Source organism: Protopterus annectens, chromosome 1.part2 (genome assembly GCF_019279795.1).
Source record: "Protopterus annectens isolate FY-2018-M chromosome 1.part2, PAN1.0, whole genome shotgun sequence".
NCBI lineage: Eukaryota > Metazoa > Chordata > Ceratodontiformes > Protopteridae > Protopterus > Protopterus annectens.
The window spans coordinates 405,465,917-405,493,145 of NC_056727.1; the positions used below are offsets into that span (position 1 = coordinate 405,465,917).

Consider the following 27,229-nt stretch of genomic DNA (forward strand, 5'->3'; position numbering starts at 1 on the left):
CCCATGGCAACACCTTCTTGTTGTAAAAATATTTCATTTTCAAATAAAATATAATTATTCTTTAAAACCATCTCCATAAACTGTAAATATAATAACACCTTAAAATTATCTACTTTCTTAACATATAAATATTCTTCAAACCATTCCAATTCAGTTTCATGGGGGATAGTGGAATATAAATCTTTAATGTCTATAGTCAAAAACATATAAGAATGCTTAAAAGGAATTTCATTAATAGCTTTTAAAAAACTCCACAAATCTTTACAAATATGGCTTTTACTATATACAAGGTTATTTAATTTACTGTCTAAATATTTAGCCACAGGTTGGGTAATACTGCCTTTAGAATTTACTATCGGACGCATAGGTGGTTGCATCATATTTTTATGTAACTTCGGTAGCCCAAAAATTACTGAAAGCTTTGGATGCATAACTGTAAGGTAATTCAATTCATCTATTGAAATAGATCCTTCTATAAATAAATCACGTAATTCATTTTTAATTTTTACATATGCCCCATTTAATTAATAGAAGATTTAATATAGGTGTTCCCATTTAAAATGTAAGCCCTCTTCTTATTATAGTCCTTAACATACATTATAACTGCGCCTCCCCCTTTATCTGGTTTCATAATTCTCACTTTATGTAAGAAACTACCAATTTCATTAATAAGTTGCTTTTCTTTTAACTCTTCTATATTTACACACCTGTACCTAGATGTTGAACTCCGAATATCAAGTTCACACATTTTTTCAAATAATGAAACCATAGGGTGTAATGGGGGATTATAGGTGGCAAAAATGGTAAGGGGGTTCAAAATCTGTTCAGAAAAAGAATTTTGAAATAGCACTTTTAAATTTAATTTTCTAGTAAAACTTTCAAATCCATAAGTACATTAGCTCAGTCACTATGTTGCCAGGATACAAATATAAAACCTTTTTCCAAGATATCACAATAATCAGTATGCCATGTTAGATCTGAAAAATTATATACATTAAAATCTCCTAAAGAGTTAAAAACTATAGAACAAGGGGGTAATATATGATCAAAAGAATCTGTTGCTGTGAGTGGCAGAACTACATCATCATGTAATACCTGAAGATTGTCATAACTTAATCTCTGTTGTTCCAACCTCTGTTTTAAGGTTGTCTCCCCCTCACATTCATTTTCCCTTCTCTGTTCCACCGATTGTTTATTCACTGTGGTGATTGATACCCCTCCCCTCTCATATTCTCCATTGGGGTATTCCTGTTCTTTAAACATTCTGAATGTCTCAATGGAGGGTATTCCTCTTAATCTAAAAAAGTTTCATCATCTTCTATATGTGAGTGTTGTGTTTCAGCAGTATTCAAATTATTTCCAAAATGTTTGTTAAATGTATTACCCCATTCTTGTGAAGGTGGTGGGTTAGGATATGCTACACCTCTACTATACTCCATTTTATCTCTGTTTAGTTTCCTAACCTTACGGGTTCTAATTGCTAAAGCCAGAGAATCAATATTCTTAAAAATCTTTACATGTTCATTTTTAAAATCATTATACAATCTATGTGCACATATTGCATTGTCTAACTCGGTTACAATTTCAATCAATTAATTAATTAATGTATCATTGTGTTTAATAATTAAATTCATGTAGTTATAACCATGTTGGTCAAACAATGAAGTAAGTTCATTAAACAAAGCAGAGTCAGCTTTTAATCCATTTGGGTATCGCCACAAGCGTAACCCCTTTGGGACAACTTTTTCTTTAATGCATTCATGAAAGTATGTGTTATCTAGTTGCATTCTCTTAATTTTTGTTAAATAATAATCAAACTCTTCTAATAAGAAGTATAAACTTTTGTTACCAGTTTCAGTCCTTTGTGCTAAGCCATTATTTAAGGAAACTGTTGCTGTTAACCAGTCTTTTAATAAAGGTATTGCTGCAGTATTTTGTAATGGTTGATCGACATGTGTACTACGCTGACCACATGGAATAGAGCTGTTGCTGACATTACAATCCGTATGAACATTACTGTTCATTGAACAAGAAGGTAAGTTGTTTTGTAGAGTTACATCATTCAGGGTTTGCTGAAGCTGTGTAGATGCTGAAGTACCTTCACCAAAGACGTTAGGAAAACGTCTGACATCACTAGAGGGCGTAGAAAGAAGCGAGTCAACTTTTTTGTTCAAATTTTGAACAATGTTAGATAAATCCACCACCGCTTGCTGTAGAACAGTAAAATCAGAGCCCTTAGATGAGAGCTCAATAGAGGCATCCAAACTAGTCTCTTCTGCCATCACAAACCAACAAAGAAAAAGAAAACGAACAAAAACACAAACTGCGCAACTCCCAGGCAGTCGAGTGTGTCGGATAGCCCACAACACTTAAATAGTGTAAACGTTAAATCCAAATAATGCCAAACAGCCTCAGAAATGCTGAAAAAAACACTGGATCCTAGTAATAGCAAGCAATTTAATGAAAAAAACAACTGGTAAGCGCTTTCTTCCCACCAGTACAGAACTTCATCAGACAAATGACATATAAACTCCAACAGTATTTAACTGATTCTAACATAGTCACATGTACAAGAATACATAAAGCCATGCCCCCTTAAACACATATAAGGTTAAAATACTTATATAATATGTACTTATAAAAGTTCTGTATTGGTGGGATGAAAGCACTTACCAGTTGTTTTTTCTATATTAATTTCTGTTTCTGTTTAATACAGTTTAATTTCTCCAAGACTTTAGCATTTCTAATACCATGTTGGGAAAAAAACCCATTACATAAAGAATGATTAAAGTTCATGAAATTAGTATTGTTTCAGTCTTTGATGTTAGCCAAAAGTGCTCTACACATCACACGTAATGTGCTCAGAATTGTCTCCTTCGGTTCATATGGAGTTACATGCATCGGTAGCATATCAAAACATAACTGTAAATTATTTTTTATGAAACTAATTGATCATACTACTGTTGGTACTGTCTGGGTATCCTTCTTCCACATTGCCCTCATTTGTGCCTGCAAAGCTTGGTATTTTATAACCTTGTGTCTCTCTGTATGTAAGACACTGTAATCACAAGTTGTAGCAATTTCAATGATAAATGCTACTTTTGTCTTCTTTTCATGAACTGCTATATCTGGTTTTCTCTCATCTCTATTTTGAACTGTTGGTAATGGGTGAACCTGTACTGTGTGTGACAGGTTTATGGAAACCAATGACTTCCGAGGATTTCCGTAAGTTGCATGTTCACTGACTAGTTTACAGATACTCTCAGATGCTTCATAATATAGTAATAGTTGTTAGTACATTTAATCTGATAGAAGCAACGAGGATGACTTTGACTGTTCGTTGTTTATTGTGTTGATACATAGCCATGACTGCATAACAGTTCATTTTAGTATGAATGGGCATTTTCTTCACTGTCTCTGTATAACCTCCAATATTTCTGCTGCATACGATATAACGATGTAACATTTGTCATGATCCGTGTCTCTAACTGCAGTTGTATATGACATACAGCTGACATTCTTGAGTATATATGCTCATTAAGTTTGGATGTGTTTGTAACTATGGAACTACCATCATTGTAGCAAAGGGTGTGTGGTTGTTTTTTTCCACTTGTTATGATATTCTCTACCATGGGGTTAAATCCCATGTATGACATATGTAACTGTTTTAATGGACTGTTATAAGTGATGATGTTGTTACATTTATTACATATTCAGACATAGTTTTAATATCCACTCTGCTCTTCTATATATAACAGTAACATACATGAAAACATTATTTTGCATAGCTTTGCATTGTAAGCGAGAATCAAGAAAGTCATGTGACACATGCTTGTAACATCATCATGTCAGTATGTGAGCCCCATATAAGGTATAACATGTGCATATCACATTGTCTTCCATATAACAATCAGAACTAGGGGAGACAATTTCTCACGCACAGAGAATTAAATTATAATTGAGGCTCTGTGCCAGAATGCCTGCAACCTTCTTGGATGGACAGGAAATACTGTGCAAAGGAATAAAGGGTGGACAGGCCTTGCAAACATGATCAGTAGAGTGGGAGGTCACAATAGATCCAGAGAGACCTGTTGGTGACATTCCTCTGGCATGATCATCCATGCAATTAACAAAATATGTTCTCATGAGAGGGCGAGGAATGCCACTCGAGTTAGGTCATCTTTGAATTCCACAGATGAGATAACAGTGTTCCTGGCAACATATCATACCTTTACTCATAATCACTGAATACCTGGAGGAGGTATTGAAGCAGGTGTTCCAAGAAGTACATTTAAGTCCTGAATTCCAAAACATTGCTGCATGCACACTACCTCATTAAGAATCTTTATTTCTCAACTATTAATGTATTGTTATATGTGTATTCCAGCAGCAGAATTGCACAGTGAACATGGAAACGCACATGATATGGATGCACAACGTAGGTGTTACAGCATGTAATCTTACCAACACTATACATGCATGACACTCCCAGCAACATGTGTGATGTTTTGGTTTTTCAAATGCTTAGGTTCATAAACAACTGCACAGCAGCAACACACATCAAGTAAGTGTCTCCATATACTGCTACTGTGATCCACAGCTTTCTGTGTCACTGCCACCTGTTATGACAGTGAAGTATACTCACATGTTGATTTTTTCCTACCATCGTAATGTATGGTAACACCATCGCAAGACATGTGCCATGCAGCTGCACATACAGACAGACCACGTATAGTTGTATGCCTTGTTTATAGGGTGCATCATTTTGTAGTACAGCTGTGATGTATGATATTCATGTTGCAGCATTCTGTACTCAGGTTCATCTGGATAACATGTGCAATGTGTGTCATGTAAGTGTGTCTGTATCCTGTTAATCTGTGCCATAGTTGTCCTGTGCCTCTGCCTACATTCATGACTATGAAACATTCCCATATGTTGACGTTCATGTGCCATGTCATAGTACAGGATCTGCATTATAACAGATGATATTCTCCCCAGACAGAGAAGATGAAGTTGGCAAGACATTCCATCTCATTAATACGTATTACTACTGTTAATCCCATCTGTGCCCTTCATGACTACTGTGTTCTTGTTCACCTGCCTAGAATACCAACAATCTGTACATCAACCTTCGTCATTTGGTAAGGGTTTATATTATCTTACCAAATGTTGGAATGCTACATAATGGCTGCTATGTGCTTAATGATGATATTTTGATATCTATTTTTCCCCATGACAGTTGCATTTCAACCATCACCTCTGTTAGTGCAGTCATATGAAGACATGTCTGGTAGGGTTTAGTATTGTATTAGTCTCATTTATCTTATGTGTTCAATATGTACTGCACATGTCATCGACCTGTTACATAGGGTCCCTGCACCATGCACAGGCACAGTATCCCAGTAAGTCCATATCCCCATTAACATTGTAGTCATATAGGTGTCCCATATGTCATTACTGTAGATCACTGACTATATATATATATATATATATATATATATATATATATATATATATATATATATATATATATATATATATATATATATATATATATATATATATACATATATATGTAGCTAGATAACACATGCATATATGTTACTGAGCACATGCAAGATCAGTGCCATTTTGTACAGTCAGTCAGAGTTAATGCAGGCATGAATGGAGATGCACGTAAGAGTGTGTTTGAAGTAATAAGTGAGTCAGTTAGTTTAAGTACATGTTCCAGTTACAGTTTTTGATGTGCTTATGTACAATAAATGTCTTGAACCCATTGCAACACTTTATCTTCTCTTTTGAATACATGAGAAAAGTGACATTGTTTCAGAATGGGATCTGAAGTTGAAGCGGCTTAGAAACCATGAGGCACAAAGTTAGAAGTGGAGAAATATACAGGAATGAACTCACAAACATGTCAGCAGTTATTCAAAGGTACTTAAACTCATTTAAATATTTTTTTCAGTCACTGAATAAGTGGCAAAGCATTCAAAATGTTCAAAATAATTACCAAGATAAACAAAATGTCCGAAATAGTGGCATTATGATAAAAGTATTTGAAATAATTACAGAAATGTTTGCAATAATTTCCAAAGTGTTTAAAATGTAGAAAAGCACTAAAACGACCAAATATCTTCACACTGTACTACTTTTTCGCATTTACTAAAGCTATTTGAAGTATCCAAAGTTTCTGGAATGTTCACAATATTTGCAGTGTTTAAAGTGTTGAATTAAAGCCATTTCAGAGAGATTGCTTGTTTTGGGGCATAATTACAAGTACCTGATCTATGCTTATATTTAAATGAATGTTGTCGTTATGGCAGAGGGATTTTGCAGACCTGGATCACTGGTGTTTGATAACAATATTGCAGGGAACTGGAGAATGTTTGAGCAAGAATATGATATTTTCAAACAGGCTGCATTTTCTGATAAAGATGCATGTATGAGAGCATTTATACTTCTTAATTTAGCTGGCTTGGAAGCCATTGAGAGGAACGTTCATTTGTGTATGCACCTGCTGTGTATGCAAGGGAGGGGAAAAAATGCCATATTGTGATACAGGCTGAAGACCCTGAGTTCTTAAAACATAAATTGAGAGAAATGAGTAACCCTCAGATGAATATTTTATTTTAACATTTGTTTACCGGAAAAATCCGACTTGGAACAAAACCTATTTTAGCAAAGACCCAGGGAGAAATGCTCCAGACATATGTCTTTGTAACATGGGAGGAAACCAGAGCACCTGGAGGAAAAACATATGAACACAGGGAGGACATGCAGACTCCACACAGAAGGTACCCCAGCCAAGAACTGAACTGGAGAACCTCTTGCTGTGAGGTGATGGTGCAACCGCTGCACCACTGCACCATCCGTTACAATGGAAAGGCACATATTTTACACAAGAAATCAAAAGCTTGGTGAAGCTACAGCAGCATATATTACTGACAGAAATAAAGCTAAAACTTGCAGATTTGGAGATTTATGAGATGAGTTGATAAAAGACATGTTTGTGTGCAGTGTTACTAATGATGCAGTGAGAAAGATTTTGCTTCAAGATAGTGATTTAACATTGAGCAAAGCCATAGAGATTTCTCAGATACATGATATTACAGAAAATCACACAAATATGCTTAAGAATAAGAAAAGCATGCATACACTATCCACCAGTGCAAATGTTGATAGTGTACAACACAAAGTTAAGATGGAAAAGAAGTATAAATCAATGGGTGTGGCAACATCCGACCTTAGCTATAAACCAAATGGGGCCTCAGCAAGCAACTTTATTGTTACCTGCAATAATTGTGGAGGTAGTCATGAACCTAAATGAGAGAATTGCTTAGCTTTTGGTCAGCAATGTCACAAATGTAAAAAGTGGAATCATTTCAAAAGGCTTTGCAAGTCTAAGGTGCTGCATTATTTAAGTAAAAGAGAGTATCTGAAGAAGCAAGTAGATCAGATAGAAAGCTGCAAGCAAACTTTTTATGTTGATGGTGTCTATGTGGTCCATGAAACAGTTAATACAGTACAGCAAAGAGTGAAATATCTTGTACTGTATGAATTAATGGGAAACAAGTAGAGCTTAAAGTAGACTCTGAATCTAAGTGCAATGTTATATCAGCACAGATGTTTGCTAAAGTACAAGCTGGTGACAAACTTGATTCTGCAAAGTGTGCAAAACTAGTTGCTTATGGTGGGGAAGAAATTCAAACTCATGGTGCAGCAGTTCTCACATGCCATTCTGCTGGAAACAGGTAGACTTGCAGTTTCACATAGTCAAAAGAAAAGTGCAGTCTCTGTTAGGCCTCAAAGACAATTTGAGAATGGGTCTGATTTCATTTAATAAAAAGATCCACCATCTAAGAATGAACAACAATGATAGTTTTATACAGAATACTTGTAGTGAATATGCTGATATTTTCAAAGACGAGCTTGGCAAACTACCAGTCAAATATTCCATGAAGTTAAACCATGCAGTAAGCCTAGCTGTCAGACCAGCAAGGAATGTTCCGGTGGCAATGCAGGGCAAAGTAAAAGAACTTGACAAAATGCTGAATTTAAGTGTCCTTATTCCAGTAGAAGAACCAAATGAATGGATATCTTCCATGGTTGTATCTCATAAGAAAAGCTCAGATGATATTCGAATATGTATTGATCCGAGAGTCATCAAATGTTCATGAACTCAGAAATTAAACAGCTTCAAACCCAATTCTCCAGAAGCTGAAACATGTTATCAGTCAATGATGGCCAGCACGACAAACCAGTCTATCACTTGACATACAACAGCGTTTTCCTTACTGAGAAGAGCTCATGATGGAAGATGGAATCATCATCATGAAAGGTCCTAAAGTGGTAATTACTAAACCATTACAACAGGAACATATCAAAATTTTGCATCGTGGTCACCTGGGCACTGATCCAACCAAAAGAAGGGCAAGAGGCAAAGTATTTAGGCCTTCTATGTCAAAAGATCTAGAGAAGGAAACTCTAGCATGTACAATTTGCAATAGTACTAGACAGCACCAACAAAAAGAACCACATCAGCTAAACTAGATTCCTGAATTACCATGGTTGACAGTTGCTACTGATATTTTCGAATGGAATAGTCAGCATTATTTAGTGTTAATAGACTCTTATTCAAATTGGTTTGAAATTTACCTTCTTCCTAACTTATTGTCCAGCACAATTATTACTAAGTTGAAGAGAATTTTTTCTGTCCATGGTAGTCTGCACAAAGTCATATCTTACGATGGTGCACAGTTTACAAGTCAGATGTTTAAGAAACTTACTGAGTCTTGGGAATTTTTTCATATTACTAGTAGCCCAGAGTATCCACAGGCCAATGGATTAGCTGAGAGTGCAGTTCAAAGTGCAAAATGTTTGTTGGAGAAATCCAAGAGAAATGGTACCAATGTTTTTCTTAACTTACTCAATCTCAAAACATTAACTGAGATAACTTGCTTGATTCACCAGCTCAGAGATTAATGTCCAGACAGATGAGAACAACTTTACTGATTAGTAAGCAATTGTTAATATCAAGTGCAAAGAACAACAGAATGGTCAAGGCTCAACTTTTGAAAAAACATCAATCACAAAAGTTGTACTATGATAAGTCCAGCAAACCTCTCAGACCATTAAGACAAGGTGAGATTGTGAGAATGCAAACTTTTAAAGGATATGACCGAATGGGTATTGTCAAAATTCTTTGTGAAGACTGGATATCTTACATCATAGAATTTAAAGGAATGGATTTCAGAAGGTATCAAAGACATATACTTACAGTCTCTGAAACAGTGACGCAGAAGATGTCCTGTGCCAGAGGCACTATTTCTCAGAGCAACTCTACACTTTTTTCCAATTCCAGAGAACAGTGTACCTTCTTCAAGTGGTCCTGATGTATCCCCTGAAGTTTCAATTGAGAAAGAATCCCCAGAGACTGTCCCTGTTGCTAAACCCAGTCAAAGTTTTGTGTGACCAAATCTGGTAGAATTTCCTGACGCAATCCGAAATGCACAGTGACTTGAACTTCAGTTCTGATTTGTTTATCAAATGTTGATGCGATATCTAGCATGTAAAATGTTTTATTCTCCTATTGCATGTCGAACAAATTAAAGACGGAGGATGTAGTTCATTGAGTATATTGTATCTAGTCAGCCACTGTAGCTAAATAGCATGTGCATATAAGTTACTGTGAATGTGCAAGATCAGTGCCATTTTGTACAGTCAGTCAGAGGGAATGCAGGCATGAATGGAGATGCACATTCAAGTGCATATGAAGTAATAAGTGAGTCACTTAGCTTAAATACACTTTCCAGTTACAGTTTCCAATGTGTTTATGTACAATACATACATTGAACCCATTACAATGCTTTATTGTCTCTTGAATACACAAGAAAAGTGACAATTACTGAGGTGTATCATGTGATCTGTGTGAATATATGTGACCAGTGTCATCTCTCTCTCTTTATATAGCATGTCCATTGACTGCTTCCTTCAATAACCCATCCGCTGATCCTGAGGTAGGGTGTAATGTGCCTCACTGTGAAAGCACAGCCCAAGGCACACAGACCACTGATTTGGTTTTATTGTCTGTCCCAGAAGTGTACAGCCATGTGGGTCATGCTGTAGCCTCAGATATGGAGAAAATGTGGCCGGTCATTCTGATGATGTTGGGACATCAAATGCCAGACATGATAATGTCTGTGACCTGGCATCCCATGTACAGTCTAGTAGTGATGGTGACTCTTCCATATGATAGAACATTACTGCCCATAGCAGTATATGTGAGAGTGTAGCTGGTGTCCATGGATGCATGTCAAAGGGTGTCTGCTTTCTATTACAGGTGAATGAACATTCACAGCGATGTGATGGATTTGATCTTCATTGTACCTGCCACTGCCACTAATCATGTAGCACATCAGCTATGTGTGTTATCTGAAGATTAGGAGCGCATACATGGACAGGTCATGGCAGCACTGGCCGCACAACATAACAGTGTGTGTTATTTTTTGCATGCTCAATTGAAAGTCTTGTTATAGTGGTACTAGAGCAGTGCCATAGTACTAACCGGGCATTATCTGTCCTAATTGCACTAAGAATGTTACCCCCCACTGGGAGATGCAGACCCCCTCTCATTAAACACACACTTGGCCATCAGACATAAATATCTGTGCTGCAATGTGCACACACATCTGATGTTGGCCAATCCACTGTGAGCCCAGCAGTCACATCTGGATGGTCACATCACTGTCCTGTTCCTTATCACACTGTGTCCACACATGCTAGTGTCACCACATCCAGCTTCTCAGTAGAGCAACATGGTCTGAGTGTTTCTGGATGTGGCAGGGGTACCCAGAATCATAGTGTGAGCCATCAGACTGGGTGCCCTAGACTGCATTAGAGTGACACTGACAGATGATCCATTTTGTGTCATTCTGAAGTTATGGCAATGACGATTGTTGTGATGACCACTGGCAAATTAATCTGTATGTGCTTGTTCAAATTTCTGATGCCACAGGAGTTTCTGATTATTTCTCTGACCTAGGTTACTAATTTGTGATATCTATTACCTTTTTGACAGCGAAATATATATTTCTCTGACCTAGGTTACTAATTTGTGATATGTATTACCTTTTTGACAGCAACATATGTTAGTAATGATATTGCCAATAGTAATGCAATATGTGATCATGCTTTCATGTTGGCATCATTTGATAGCTGACAAATGGAGGTGATGTATATACATTTTCCTTGTTGTTTGCCATTCAGACATGCACAACTATGCCTCTGAGTGCCTACCTGTGTCACCTATAGCATTTTAATATGGTACTATACATGTCAATCCCCAGCACTGACTGCATTTGATTGTACCTGTTTTCATTTTCAATCACCATGCTTACTTATAGTTCCCATGTGTGTCTCCCCATATCTGACTGAATATGCACACATATCTATATATACCTATGTTGCTGTACTCCCAGCACTTATGTATGTTCCATGCATGTTGTATGGCCACAGTCACTTATGCTGTTCATGCTTGCACACACATTATCTGGAAATTACCCATCTTGCAGCGATAACATGTGCAAGGAGGCAGCACTGTTAGTGTATGACCCCTGTTATGGGTAAGGATTTTCTGATATATTCCCCATGCACATCACAAACCTAGAGTTCTTTTCATAGTGGCAGTTTGATGGTTAACATTCCTTGCTATTAATCTTCATAATGATATCCTACCAGTCCAATGACAACTTCTGTTGTGCACACCTCATGTATCCTACATATGTGCCTGTGTGTTTTCCTTCAGTGATGTACCTCATCAACAGTCTTCCTGCATTCATGTTTTCTCTCAGTTTTTATAAACATTTATACAGGTATATCTTAAAAGCTTATGTTATATATGATGTTCAATGTGTACTCCTCATGGGTCATTTTTATTAGTTGTGATCTGTGCAGCTGTAGTGGGGCAATACATGAACAATAATAACTTATGTACCTCTGGCTTGTCATGACTCAAAGGTGTGTGTGTCAGATGTTGTTACCTTGCTTAAAACATTTACGACATCCTCCATCACCCATGTCTATTTCTTCTCCCCTTTGCATCCCCCTGATCATCCCCTAATAGCTGTGATATGTTAACTTCAGATATCTGGGGTTCTTAGGTTAGGTCACCCACACCTGTAGCTGGCAAGCTACTATGCTTTGTTGTTAATATGTTATGGAGCATGGCACACATGGCAATCATCTGTAGTGCCTTTTCAGGTATGTATTGCAGTACACCCTGACTGTGTTCAGATGTCTGAATCTTGATTTCAGCACAGCAAACACAAGTTCAGTGGTATTTCTTACTGCAGTATGTGTGATCTATTGTGTGAATCCTAAGCAGGGTTTGATGGGTCTCTGTATGATGTCATTAGCCAAGGCTCAAGTGGATAACCACAGTCACCTGTTTGTGGGAAGAAGATAACACATATGTCATCATGCATGCTATCAACAGGTGTGGATTCTGAGCACACCACCTGGCAATTCAGCAATGACCACCCCTTTCTATTCATGTAAAGTTATGCTTCAAGTACACCAGGGGGTTTAATAGAAATGCGGGTGCAGATTGTTGCACTGAGGGCACATGGGAAGTTGGCAGTGGCATAGAAATGTTGCATGGCAGTTCTTCACTCTGCAACTGTAAATGGGAAGTGGATGTATTCATCCACATTGTTGCACATTTCTGCCAGGAAGTGTGAAAGGATGCAACTGGCAGCTGTCTGGACACTTCTACAACATATTTCACTGAAATGTTCCAGAGGCCAGTATACCTAGGTTCAGGCAAACTTTGGTTTCTACAGGTATGAGGTTTCCTCGCAATGCATGTGCATACACATGCAGGGGGCACATGATACACACATCCTGCACCAGTTGTCTGTCTAAGCGGTACCTTTTAATTATTTTCTGTCTTAGCAGTTGACTTAGTTGTAGTCTGGCTCAGTGTCTAGCTGCCTGCTATCCAGGACGCATTTCTATATCTTTCTGTTTGATTTGCAGTACCCCAGCCTGCTGTAGAACATTAAATGCTGGTTTCATTTTTTTTTTTTTTTTTTTTTTTGTGAGTAATGCTGTGGATTCCACAGAATTCAGTAATACTCATATTGCGCTTCTGGTGTATAAATACAGAAAATATGGCCTCCACTGAGTGTTTTTATAAAGTTGTCTGCAAAGCACTATGTCACATTTAAGTTACAGTGGGCATGCATGCTGTATTTTGGAATCTGACAAGTATGTATGGAGTCTGTAATTATCCTACAGTGAATATATAATTACTTTTTCTTGTTTTAGCATAGTTTATGAAAGTATATCTGTAGGTGGTGCACTGAAATATTCCTTCATTGTGCTGCTCTGTAAGCAACTTTCTTTTGGAATCTGGCTCATTGTTTACTGTTGTTTGTAACTTGTTTTTATTTCTGAGAAGAGTTTAACACTCCTATTGATAGGTGGCAACCAATTTAGGTAGGAGCATTGGTATGGCAATGGCTCATGTGGATTCAGTGGACATTAGGTTAGAATATTCATATGCTGTCAGTAGCTTAGCAAGAACATTTTGTGATATATGATCTGCACAGGGGCGGTTCGTGCTATAGGACTGCAAACCTGCAGCCCCCCATCCTGCAGCCTCCCACCTGTAGAATATAATTGAAAAATAAAATTAAAAAAAAAAAAAAAAACATTCACGTACTCCATGCATGCGTGCATGGTTCCTGAGAACTCCATGCATGCATGCATGCTCAATCCAGAGCTCCAGACTGCTCTGTTAGGCAGCCTCGATAGGAAAGGCAGGAAACTCCACCCTTCCAAACAAGAGGTCTGTGCGGTGATGACCTCACAGACCAAAAGGTCACTGGACTGCATCACCCCCAGGATGGAGGCTCCAGCCTACTACTCTCGTGGGACTAGCCATCTCTCGCGGGAGACCCATGCGCGGGCGGCCGTTTTGTGGAGGGAGACCCTTGTGTGGGCCAGGGGATTCGTGTATTGGCGGCCGTTTTGTGGAGGACTTGGCTGCAGAGGATTCACGTTTTGTGGAGGACTTAGCTGCAGAGGATTTGTGTTTTATGGAGGACAGGTAGTGGATCCGCGTTATATGGAGGACAGGGTGTGTGTGTGTGTGTGTGTGTGTGTGTGTGTGTGTGTGTGTGTGTGTGTGTGTGTGTGTGTGTGTGTGTGTGTGTGTGTGTGTGTGTGTGTGTGTGTGTGTGTGTGTGTGTGTGTGTGTGTGTGTGTGTGTGTGTGTGTGTGTGTGCGTGTGTGTGCGTGTGTGTGTGTGTGTCTCTGATATGGAAAAAGGGCCTAGCAGTCTACTGAATTCCCTGCTTGGCTAGTAAACTCTGTGGATAGTGACAACTGTTCACAGAGTTACTACTGGACTCAGCTGCAACTCAGCTGTATTAGTTGGCTGGCTAGATACCAGTTTTAACAAACAACAAATTTCCTCACAGCTTTCTGCTTAATTTATAATAAATGCACACGACTCTTAATTTCTCTTTTGCTCTTGAATTCTGAAATTCTTGGTATATCCTTCACAGCAAGGAGATTATACTTCAAAGATACATCCTGTTGTGAGCCACTAGTTATCAGGAGGTAGACCTGTTCTTTGCAAAAGTATTACTAGCACTGTTACAGCCTTTATAGGTCTAACCAAGACCACTGATTATATAAAACACTGCCTTCTGCTTAGTCCCCTCAGTGAGTTAGGACTAAATGATAATCACATATGTAACAGGGTCCCAAGCAGTTCTAAAGGGCAGAGCAAGGAGTGTAACAATTTGGAAATACCCCATAGAAACCTGAAGATATCAAGTAGTTTTGTTTCTCATAAGTTTGCACTTGTTCCATCTGTAATTTGTATCTATACAGTTGACATCACTCAAATATATCGGCAGCTGAGAGCAAAAGCTTATTATTTTATTATACCCACTGTTTCCTGATTAAAGATACAGTTATGATGTATATGCTGCTGTTACAGGTTTTTGTTATTCTGAAATAAACCAGATGTATAACTGACTGCCTTTATGCTGGTAAAATGTTGTGTTCAGAATGAGTGAGAAGTCTAATATTCATAATTTTATCGGCATACACAAAGTGGCAGACTCTGGATTATCAAACTTGCTTTTCCACCAATAACTATCTTTATGAGCATTACGCGTATTGTGGTATCATGTGCAATGCCTTCTGTATTTCCATATATTGCTTATCACTTTTATTCTATGTGCACATCTTTTAGCTAAGTGTGTATCATACACAGGTAATTGTACAATCACTTCATTTTATATGCACAGTTATAGAACTGTCACAGAACTCTAACCCTAGCTGTGAATGTATTTAGTTGTATCTTTGGCCGCTTTTCTGTGTTGTTACATTAGAGCTCTTCTACCTTGTCCTCCACTGAAAATGGGCCATATCCCCATTGGACATCCCAGAAAACAAAACACAAGGTGGGAGCACTGCTTCCTATGTGAAACTGTTAATAGAAACTGCAATCATGTTAACAGAGCCAGCTGTAGTGAGTAGAAGTAAGTACAGAACTATCTAAAAAACAAGCCAAACTGGTGCAATTACAATATCAGTAGGCTGTATAACAGATGGAAGAAAACCATGGCAAAAATTAGGAGTGCAGCATCCAGTAGGATAAAAGCACTCTCATCAAACTAAACAACACTCAGTACAAATGTAGTCTGCCAAAGCCAAATTTGAGGTAAATTTGCCCTCTAAGGCCAAGGACAACCACAAGGCATTCTTTTAGCTAAGTCAGCAAACTCAAAGGCAATACACAATTGTGTGCAGAGCTCATTGTTAGTAGAGCCACTTATACTGAGCCAGAAGATATAGCAAACCTACTGGCTCAAAAATTCATCTCCAACTTTACTCCTCTCCCTCCCCCCAGCCTTCCCTCAGGAAATACCATCAAATATAATCCCCCCACTGTCACTAGGGAACAGGTACACAATGTTCTGTCTAAGGCACAAAACACTACAGCGATGGGCCCAGACAAGTGAATGTCATTACCATCAATCAGTGTGTACATTATCTTCCTTCAAACAGAAAATGGATGACTGGATGAGTATTTACAAATTAACTCTTGGCTTGCCTGCACTAGACCTCCTTGAAAAAGGAGACATGGTCTAAGGGTGTGTACTGGAAAGGTATATATATGATTACAAGACTCAGTTGCCTTGTATTTCCTATGATCCTATGAACTCTAACCCTACTGCTGCCCTAACCCTATACATTACGATACTAAAACCCTTCTCTAACAGAACCACAATTCAGCCAATGTGTAATCTCAGTTTTGTAGCTGTGGTTTGCTGATAAAGGTTGTTTTTAAGTGTGAGAGAAGAGTTCAGTTTTGTGATTCATTACTATTCAGTGTTTTGTGCCTTCTGTCTTTTTTTCTGTATTTTGAGGTTCAATGTTTTGTGTTTTCTACATTTCAGGATAGAAACACTTAGAACATGGCCTCAGCAGCAGCAGAAGTCCCTCCTTCCTTACCCTACTTCCAGTTACCTGAGCCAGTCTCTCTCTCTCAAACTAATAGAGTGGATTTTCAGACTTTAAGAAGAAACTTTTCAGCTGCTTAATAACCAAAGGGTTGTCATTTCTCTTGCCTACTACCAGAATTTTCTCCAGTTTTCTACTTTTTCCTTCTCTCTTATTGTCTTTCTTGTTATCCATGCCTTTACCCCAACTATTCTAAAAAAAAAATACTGACAATTAAGAAATGACTCAGCTAAAACACACACACACATTAGTATATGCTTAGGAGTGGATCTACAGCTGAAATTAGCTTACTGTAGCACTTTGATAAGGTTTACTAGATTATTGTTTACTGTGTACTTACTTATCAATGCCGTATGTTTGTGTTTCCTGTATTATGGATTAGTGCTCATTGTATTTGCCTGTGTTATCATTAACAATACAATTTTATTGGTTTTAGTGTATGGCATGGCTGAAATGGTCCATGCAGAATTTACTGAGGCTGTCTTCTTGAAGAATATATTTGTGTGTGTGTGTGTGAAATGCCCCAGTTGCTACATGGTGGTGGGTAGAGAATACGGCTTGAACCCTGTACCTTGAGCCCAGGTGGCAGGAGCCTGAATTCCCTACCCACCACCATTTGTAAAAACATTGCAGATTTTTCCCTCATGCTTGTTCTATTCCTCATAAAATCTGTGGTTTCTGTATTTGTGTCCTTGCAAAGCAATTGGTGCAGTGGTAGCATTGTTGCCTAACACCTACAGGTTCTCTGGTTTGATTCTTGGCTGGGGTGCCTTGCCTTCACTGTGGAGTCTGTATGCCCTCCCTGTGTTTGTTTCCTTTAGTGTCCTCCTATCTTACAAAGACATGTGTCTGTCTGGATTGTTTCTCCCTGGGTCTCTGCTAAAAATTAGCTTTTGTTCCAAGTCAGACTTTCCTGGTTAACAAATGTTAAAAACGATATGCATTTGAATATCAAACTTCATATTCTTCAGAAAGTGCATGGTAACACAAAAGCTTTTATTCCAGCAATTTTCTAAGTGTATAAGATGGATATTTGAAAATTGTCCCTATTTTTGGGATTGTATTCCCCCATTATTGACTTCATCCAGGTTTTTTGTGCTAAGGTTGAGGGCTATGGTAACAACTGAATTCACTGAATATGTTTGGGGGCTATATTCCCCCATTACTGGCTTTGTCCGGGTGTTTTTTGTTAAGAGATTGAGAGCTATGGTGAGAACTGAATTCACTGAATGTTTGAGGGCTGTATTCACCCATTATTGGCTTTGTTCAGGTGTTTTGTGCTAAGAGGTTGACAGCTGTGCTATGGTGAGAACTGACTTCACTAAATGGTAGCCATTTAAGTTTCCATCTTCCTCTTTCACAAAGCAGCTGATTTGGCATAGTGGTATGTTGCTCTGACTGTTTTGCACAGGGTCCTGGGTTTAAGGCTTGGCAGTGAAATGTATGGTGGTAACACAGCATTTTATTCTAGCAACTTTCCAACATTATACAAGCAATGTTTAAAATGTGTCCCTGGTTTTTGGGCTTTTGTCCCCCCCCCCACAATAAACTTTGGCTTTTTCCAGGTTTCTTTGTGTTGCAAAGTTCAGAGATACAGCTGAGTGAGTAGATTTTACAAGGAGCTGAGAGCTGCAGGGGAGCAAAAGTTTAGTGCTGCTTATGCTGAGTCTGCTTGCTTTGTTAATAGCTCAATAGGTGGTGTACTTGCTTTTGATGCAGAAGGCTGTGGGTTCTACGCCCACAGTAGATAGATGCATTGCTGATACTGTACTGTGCAAAGGGGGTGGATGCTGCACTCCTTTTTGGCGAAGATACCTAGTAACTATGAACCTGTTATCAGTTTGCCATCCATTCCCTATTGCAATATTGCTAGCTTATCATTTTTTTATTGTAAGATAGGCAATTTATTCCTCAAGGGTAACAGGCACTTTATTTGTAGATGAAACAATGAAATACAAAGTTGTTTGCTAGCAGCAACCTCTTCATTAGTTACAGATCTCTTTAATGTGGAATTATTTAGATGACTTTTACTTCAGAGATTGTGCATATGTACTGATAATGGTGGACTGTAGAAGTTTGAGCAGACTTTTATGATGGAAATGTTCTGAACTGGGCAGTTTTGTCATTACTGGTGCATGCATTTTGTTTCATTGTTTACTGGAAAAATTTCAAAACAAATTTAAAACACTCTCTAAAACTGTACTGCATTGCATAAGGAATATAATTGAATACAATCAGGAAGGTGTATGAAAGAGCAAGTGTATGTTTCGTGTGCAAGGGGCCTGTGATTTGAAAACAGCCCAAACCCAAAGTTAATCTGCCACTGGCAAAATGTATTTTCTTTGAATGTGGGTTTCAATGCTGTTTTAGTGACTGTAAGTTTTCAAGGGCAGAGAAGTTTTAATGCTAAGTCTGTTTTCATTGTGAGACTGCATTGCTTTGTTTAGCAGATATGATATCTATCAGTGTTTGCGCTGTAAAATGCAAAATAAAACTTTCAAATGAAGTCCAAATCATCGCAGAAGTAAAGCAGTATGCACATTAGTGTTTATGGGTTTTTTTCAGCTTTTCCTGGTTAGTGTTTATGGTAAATGGGATGAAATAGCCAAGTAATGGTTCATTGGAATGGCTGTAGGTGGGAAGCTCCATTTGACCATGATTTTGTGAGAGGAGAAGGGCAGCCAACTCAGACAGCCCTGGCTAAACTATACCTCTCAACTGTCCAGATTTTTGCAGAATGAAGAGATTTTTGCTTCTTATTTTTGGTTTGTTCCTCATAAAATTTGTGGTTTTCTGTCAAATAATTTAGTAATTAAGTCATTACATAATGACAGATACTGAGTTTCAGACTTCATAAACTTCAGAAAAATGCATACTAAAGCAAGACCTATTATTCTATGAACTATCTCACTTTATACAAGAGCAATTTTTAGTACTGTTTATATGTTCCCCCAATATATTTGGCCTTGTCCAGATTTCCTGCCTTAACAGGTTGAGAGGTACGTGCAAATAAATTGCTTTATAGAATTAGGCATATCCAAACCTCGCAACTGTACCCAATTTTGGCTTAGAATGTTGCTCTTCCCCTAATAATCTCTCCACAAAATGGCAATTTTGGAAGAAAACATGGAGGGTTTACAATTTATAAATAACTGTAATAATCAGTTATAAATTGCTTTTATTTCAGAAATGCATGTAGATTCTTTTATTTTGTCAGCTGCTCAAGTTAGCAGTACTAATATTAAAAAGTGTCTCTTCTTTGCAGGTTCCCAGCTGTACTGTGTGGCTATTTTATATTTTTGAATCACACTTTTGGTCCATTTTTCATAAAATTGTGTTTTTTTGGCAAATTAGTGGCAAATCATTAAAGACTGAAGTTAGAAAATAATGACAGACATTTCAGTTTCAGATTTCATACCCTTCAGAAAATTCATACTAATGCAAGACCTACTATTCCATTATCTTTCTAAGTTTATAAGAGCAATATTTAAAAATTATCCTTATTTTTGGGCCTTTGTCCCACTTCTGTGTATGGCTTTGTCCAGATTTCTTGCTCTGAGGTTGAGAGGTATGACAAATGTGTCAAGGCCATTGCAGTCAGCCAGAGACATTTCAAATTGTGACATACTTGTTGCACCCCACTCCCCCATGTAGTGACTCTGGATGTGTCCAAGCAAGGCAAGGAACAGTTATGCAGTGTAAATGTGCAGACTATCCCCCCCATCCAAGGTAGACACAAGTACTACAATGGCTTTTCATCTGTCCTTGATTTTGCAGAATGTTCTGGTTTCTGTCATATTTTTATACTGTTAATTTATGCTTATTATTCAGAAAGTGCCTGTTGCTCTGTGTTTAAGTAGCAGTGCTTTAACGACCATCTGGTAAGCTTGTCTGAGATTGTAAGATGCAAGTACATTTTAATAAGCATACTGTTAATGAATTGCCAACATTGAAAACCTTTCTGTTGTTGCCATGCAGAGAATACTTACATAACTAGATAACATATAGGCCTTGGGTATTGAAATGCATATGACAGTATTTGTAATAAAGGACAGGATTACATTATTTTAAGAGCTAATTACAGGCTTTACCTGCAAACTAAACAGAATGCCAGTCTATCATGTGTGGTCCATATCTTGTGCAGTAATCCTTTAAGCAATGTATGTTGAGCTTGTTTCCTTTTTGCTTTTCATTTTTTACTTTGATCATGTTTTCCCCATGAAACAAGTAGATAGTTGTTGTCAGGCAGCAGGTCTTTTTTGGATAAGAAACATTTTTTACAAGTGGGGGTGTCACAGAGATTGCTACTTTCAGCATGTTACTTGGTACTTTAATAAAGCTGAATATAAATTATAATTAGAACTGGAGTGCAAGGAGAAGTGGTGTGAGTTGAGTGCTGCTTGTTTTTCTTATACTTGATTTTGACTAGCATTCCAGTAATGTATTTAAAAAGTAATTTATTTTTTCATGCCTCACAACCTTTTTGTTTCCATCTAGATATTAAGTAAGCTACCATTCAACCAGTGGATTGAAATATTTTTTTTCTTCTACACGTTCCTTTTTCTTGATTGGACTTTCATAATGATGGTTTGGCACCCAGGGTAGCGTATTTATTTAAAGTTACAGTTTTTGTGGTTTTGATCATAGCTCTTCCCCTTTCTAATTGGCCCCACCCATTTCCATTGACCCCACCCATTCAGCTGTCTCCTGCAGCCCCACTTTGATTTGAAGTCACCAGCCGCCACTGGATCTGCACATTCTGTAAATGTTATGCTTAGCTCTTTTTGTTGGTTCACTGCTGGTATTTGCATACCTTTCGTGTTTTATATTTAACATGGTAGTGTTTTTAACGTTTTTTATTTCCCAAGTGGTTATAGTAATAAAACACAAAATAATATAAAATAAAATATTTTGCAGAATGGGACAGATTCCAAAAGAAAGGTGAGGGCAGCAAAGCATGCCAAAGGGAGACTTGAGTGCACTAGTAGTGGAGTGATTAAATAAAGTATGCTAAAACAAGCCTAAGCAGTTATCTATTAAGATTACGATAATCATAGACTCATTACATGCCCACTGGATTCCAAAAGACACATTGTATTCCTAAGGCAACTTAACTGTGACAAAGGGCTTCACTGACAACTTTATAAAAGCACTTGGCAGAGCCCATACTTATACTCCAAGGCAGCAAGCTATTAATTACCAAATCCTATGGAATCCGCAGCATTACTCGCAAAAAAAAAACAAAAACAAAAAAAAAACAATAATAATGAATTACAGCAGGCTGGGGTACTAAGCATCAGAGGGTATCTGAACATGCAACTTATGGAAACCCTTGGAAATCATTGTTTTCTATAAGCATGCCACAGGCAGTACAGGTTAACCAAACTAAATAAGATATATTTTTGTTGCAGCCATATTTATTGTAAATGTATTGCTAAGCATCAGTGAATATCCATAGACAGTAAACACACAACTTACAGAAAGCCACAGAACTCCTTGGCTTTAATAAGCATGCCACAGACATTTTAGGGCAATTAAAAATTACTATGGATATATTTTCATAATTGTCTTTGACTACTGTTTACTGGGGCTGTTTCCTTTTATCCATATAATTGGCCAGTGCAGCGGTGCACCAGTTGCATTGTCAGCTCACAGCAAGAGGTTCTCTGGTTTGATTCTCACTAGGGGAGCCTTCTGTGCAGAGTCTGCATGTCTTTCCTGCATTCATGTGAGTTTTCTCCGAATACTCTAGTTTCCTCCCATGTTACAAAGACATGTATCTAGAGTGTTTCTCCCTGGTCCTCCACTGAAAATTGGCTTTGTTCCAAGTTGGACTTTCCCTGTCAACAAATGTTAAATAAATATAATGCCAGCTTACCTTTGAAGTCAGTTGTAAATTGGCTTTACCTTAAAGTGAGTCCAGCTATGTACACATAGCTTGTAAGTACCATTTATGCCATACATAATTAATGAGGTTCAATAACATTCAATATTTTGGAATCCCATCTGCATATGTCCTCATAAGTTCTCGAAATTTGGTGCATTAACCAATAACTTGACTTATCCAGAAGGTTCTCCATACATCTACCCAATGGGTATTAGTAAACAGGACTACCTGTAACATGTGCCCAATGCCTTCCAATAGTCTTATGCCAGCCTATATGCAACAAATTTAAAATGTAATTTTGATACATTTACTGCTCATACCATTACTACCTGCAAACTGAGTGTGACTTTAGTTGGCATTTTTCTCAAGGCATTTTTGGAACAAGTTTCAATTACAAGACTGAGGATTTTGACTGAGAGGAGGCTGTGGTGTTTCTGGGTGCTGAATTGGACCAAGGATGAGACCACCAAGCTGCTCAATGTCTATCCTGGACATGAGCAGAGGATGTTCATACACCCCAGGAGCTTTGCCATGATCAAGTTATGGAACTGGATAGCAAGGCAGTGCTGCAGATGGACTGGGATATATCAGATCGGTGTGCAAGTCCATCATCATTAAGATGACCTGCATCAGAGGGATGATGAGGATCTTCACCAGAAGATTGTAGAGGTCTGACAGCAGCCCACAGATGCCTACAGTAAATTGCATAATCCATACCTTAATACTATCATAATAAATGTATTTGCTAGATATATCTGTTTATGAGACTGCTTTAATTGTATTTAATGAGTGTCTGTACTGATTAATAGTAATACAGATGTAGTTAACTTTTCTGTGCTGACACCTTCTAAGGTTATTTGCAACTATATTAGGCCAGTGTATGCAGACTGAATTAACTTTGATTATGACTGTACATTCATACAGTCATCACACATATAGCTGTGAGTGATATGCCATAAATATTCCTTTTAGAATCAATAATGAGCTGTTCTGTCAATTAGCTCAATTGGTTATGCAATGAGCTGGACTGACTACAAATCTCCTATGTGTGGTCTCAAATCCCATTTTAGATTGTTTCAAATAGTGGTGGTTATGTAGATAATATTGAGCATAACATATGAAGACATGTTTGTTTGGCTACTATACAGTACAGCTTTCTATCGATCTAGCATGACTGTGGTTCACTGACACCTATAGCACTTAGGCTGCAGATGACTATGCATTTCTCCGGGTCTATATCATATAAGCGAATCACACAAATTGTGAACGCTCATAATATCGAAAGTACCGGAACTTGAACTTCCTATTGTGGGGGACTGTGCCCCCCACACCCCCCGCTAAATATATATTCCAACTCCGAGATCACACTACAGTGAGGAAAGGGCAAATATCCCATTCTTCACTGTACCACGATCTCAGAAAAAGCACTTCGAGGTCCAATACGTTCGATATTATGAGCTTTCGCAATTTGTGCGATCCGCTCATATGATACAGACCCCATTTCTCCATTGCACATAGCAATTTGAGGAGCATCACACAGTATACTACTGTATGAGTGCATACTGACTGATAAACACATACATACATACATACGTCATTAAGCTCTGCATTGTTGAAAGTACATTATCTAATATCCATGTTTGTTGTACTGACTTTCATGAATGTAACAGCAACATAAGTCAGCATGACTACCATATGTTAGATTTTGTAAAACATAATGCAACTATAAGACAGTTAAACACTGACATATACTATTACTATAAGATGGATTCCATCATTGTGCCACAGAAATATCCCACAGTAATTGTGTATGACGGAAGGCACTGTGGTAAGCAATAGGTCATTTTGAATGTGTCCTGGATCATGTGGGTTAAATGTTCATGTAGAGCATTTTTGATTTTATTTTGATATTTCCATATTTACTATTTAAAAACAGATATGGGAGATGCTTGTTCGGTTATGCAGTATGGCTTTTATACACACAGTATGTATGTGGTGCATTAATGCCGATACAGCTTAGGTCTTCGATTACTACAAATATCTCCATTATCAGCAGAGTTTCTGTAAATATCCCAGTTTTGTCAATGTGGTTGTATGTGTAAATCCTTGGCAATGCATACATAGGTTATCTGTACATTTTTAATGATATAGTATTATGACATAATCCATTCTAGTTTAAAATTGACTGCACTCCTAACTAATTTACATGTTGATGTATTAGATGCCAGCGATGAACATGAATTTCTGTGTGTTTATGTCTGTCAAGTGCATCCATATATTCTATTGCAATGTCTGAGACTCTGAACTCTAAATTGTTACAGCTGTTTGTTATTGTTTTGACCAGTGTGTCAAAATGCAGTCAGGATTGCATGCTTTTGTGTTTCAAATCCACAGCAGTTGGTGGAAGTTGGACTGTTCTTTTACCCATCCTGTAATTTTGAAGTATGAATCCATGTGTTTAAATCTTCCCTGCATATTCATATAGTTGAGTTGTTTAGCTTACATTAATCCATGAAATCACCACTAAGAGGGATTAGCTACTCAAGTAGGTGTCAGAGTTGTAGTGCAGACGTAGATAAGAGTTGTATGTCTGAATCTTAATTCTTCAAGTTTGCATATAGTACTCCTCATGTTTGTGCAGAATTGACAGTGCCACATCAATAACTAAATGTGCAAAATATGAAACTGCATTTCATGTCAATACTAGTGGACATGATGCTTCCTATTTTTCAAACAACGAAAATACACAAAGAATAAAAAAAACAAAAAACGATCGAATCAGGTGCTCCACTCTTTTGGTTTTATTAAAGAGTGGGGCACCTGATTCGATCGGTTTGTTTTTTTATGTTTTCTATTTTTTACTGTTATTTTGTAAATAGAAAACATGTTATATTCAACTGACCCAATCCTTCTGTGGCATTTAATACATCCTTTTTTTGTTTATTTTTGCAGGTGATGAAGATCTGACATGGAACTGAGCTCTGTGCACCGAGCACATTTACAATCTGGAGGAAAAGCAGAGAGAGAGAGAGAATGTGTTAAAACTGTCAACATTAATTTCCCCAGAAGCAGTTATAACATTGTTAAAAAATATTGCCTTGGTTTGCAGCACCAGGCATACTAATATTAGTACCAGCATACCCATAATACATCTGCAAGATAACTGAAATAGTCAATGATTTCTTGTGAATAACATTATAAAGTTAATTTAAACACTGTCATTTGAGTTATAAGCAGAGTATATTTGAGAATTGCAGTTTTGTTTTTTAAGGCACAATGTAAATGACATACATCTCTGTATAACTGTCATAGTGGTTTCTATTACTTTTTTTCAACAGTAGGTGGTGCCCATTGATTCTTGTATTTGTATAGGCTGTTTGTTACTATTAGTAGGTAGTTTCTGGCATGAGTTTTATTTCAGCACATATAGCATTTCTGCATAAAAGACCTGTAGTGACTTATTTAACACAAAGTTACATTTTTCTACAGTTGTTAAGCACAAAGTCAGTTATTTTATTCCATCGCGTCTTCATAACTACTAATCACTGATACAGTGTTTGAATAGATAAAAATACCTGCAAAAATAGGTAGTGACAGTGACACATTAATTAATGAACAGTAATGTGCGTGTGGCATAACATACATTTGTAGATATCACATGCTGTCACTGTGTTTATGATTGTCTGGTTATTCTAAGGTGTTGTATTGCATTCCAATTCCATGATGTTGTGATGTCAGTCATTAATCATGTTGCATTTCTCATTTGATTTGCATACATTTTTTTAAGTTTAACACTGCTCCTTCTTCTCCCTATATGTTGATAATAAACATCTGCTATTCAGGAGATGACAACATGACACATTACTTGCACATAAATCTCAATTACAGTTGAGAGTAATTCTCATATTGACACCTCAACATAATTGTCTGAGGCACACCTACAAATTATGTAGCATGAAAGTAAGGATTTTGTTAGACTGTCCATTTAACAGTGTCATAAAGCCCACGTGAAGTGATTTATGCTATAGTGCTCATTCAAAATCTTATCTTGTTAATGTCATTATGGACTTACAGTGTAGTATGTTTTTTGGAATGTAAAAGCATGTCAGTGTTGTTGCAGTGTAATAGCATCATCATGAATATGTCATGAAATATGTGTGTACTGGCTGTGCGCATTCACTTTTCATGCATAGTGATCGTTGGTTCGTACTTCAGTAATAAAAGCATTTTCTGGGATGAACTATGAATTGCATGCAATGTAATGTACTGGAGAAGCCTAATGACACTGTATGATGGACATAGTGGCCTACCTTCTATTGATATCCTCAATACATATTGATAATTGTATGTTGGAAATGTTGCATGATCATGAACATACACTTGCTGCCCTCAATTTTTTTTTAATACAAAGTATAAATACACTTTAGTGGTTATATTGTCTGATAATTAAGTTTTAATGACACCTATAATGTATTGTGACATACCTTGATTAAACATGTCACAGTTACAGTCTAATATGTACTGATCATTTTAATAGAAGGTTTACCTTCATGCATGCGTATTGCACAAGGGTGAACAGCAATTGTCCAAAAGGCCGTTTGCAAAGTTTGCAAACGCCAAACGGAAAAAGGTTCAAATGTGCTATGAGTGAATGCACATTGCAGATTCGGCATTTTGGGGCAGATTGCACTAGAGTGGGGATCGGAAAATGGTCCCTTTCACTACTGTAGTGTGATCTCAGAGTTAGAATATTAAAGTAGGGGGGTATGGGGTGCAGGGGGGCTTGCCCCCTGTTTTATA

The 27,229-nt window shown here is 37.5% G+C and overlaps 1 long non-coding RNA gene across 1 annotated transcript in view; it reads left to right on the top strand.

Annotated features, from left to right (window-relative positions):
* LOC122789329 overlaps positions 1-26,665 on the top strand; it is a 390,132-nt gene extending 363,467 nt beyond the window's left edge. The window contains exon 2 of the long non-coding RNA XR_006362805.1: positions 25,382-26,665. This is a non-coding gene — a long non-coding RNA (uncharacterized LOC122789329). The remainder of the gene's footprint in view (positions 1-25,381) is intronic.
* Positions 26,666-27,229: the final 564 nt, after the last annotated feature.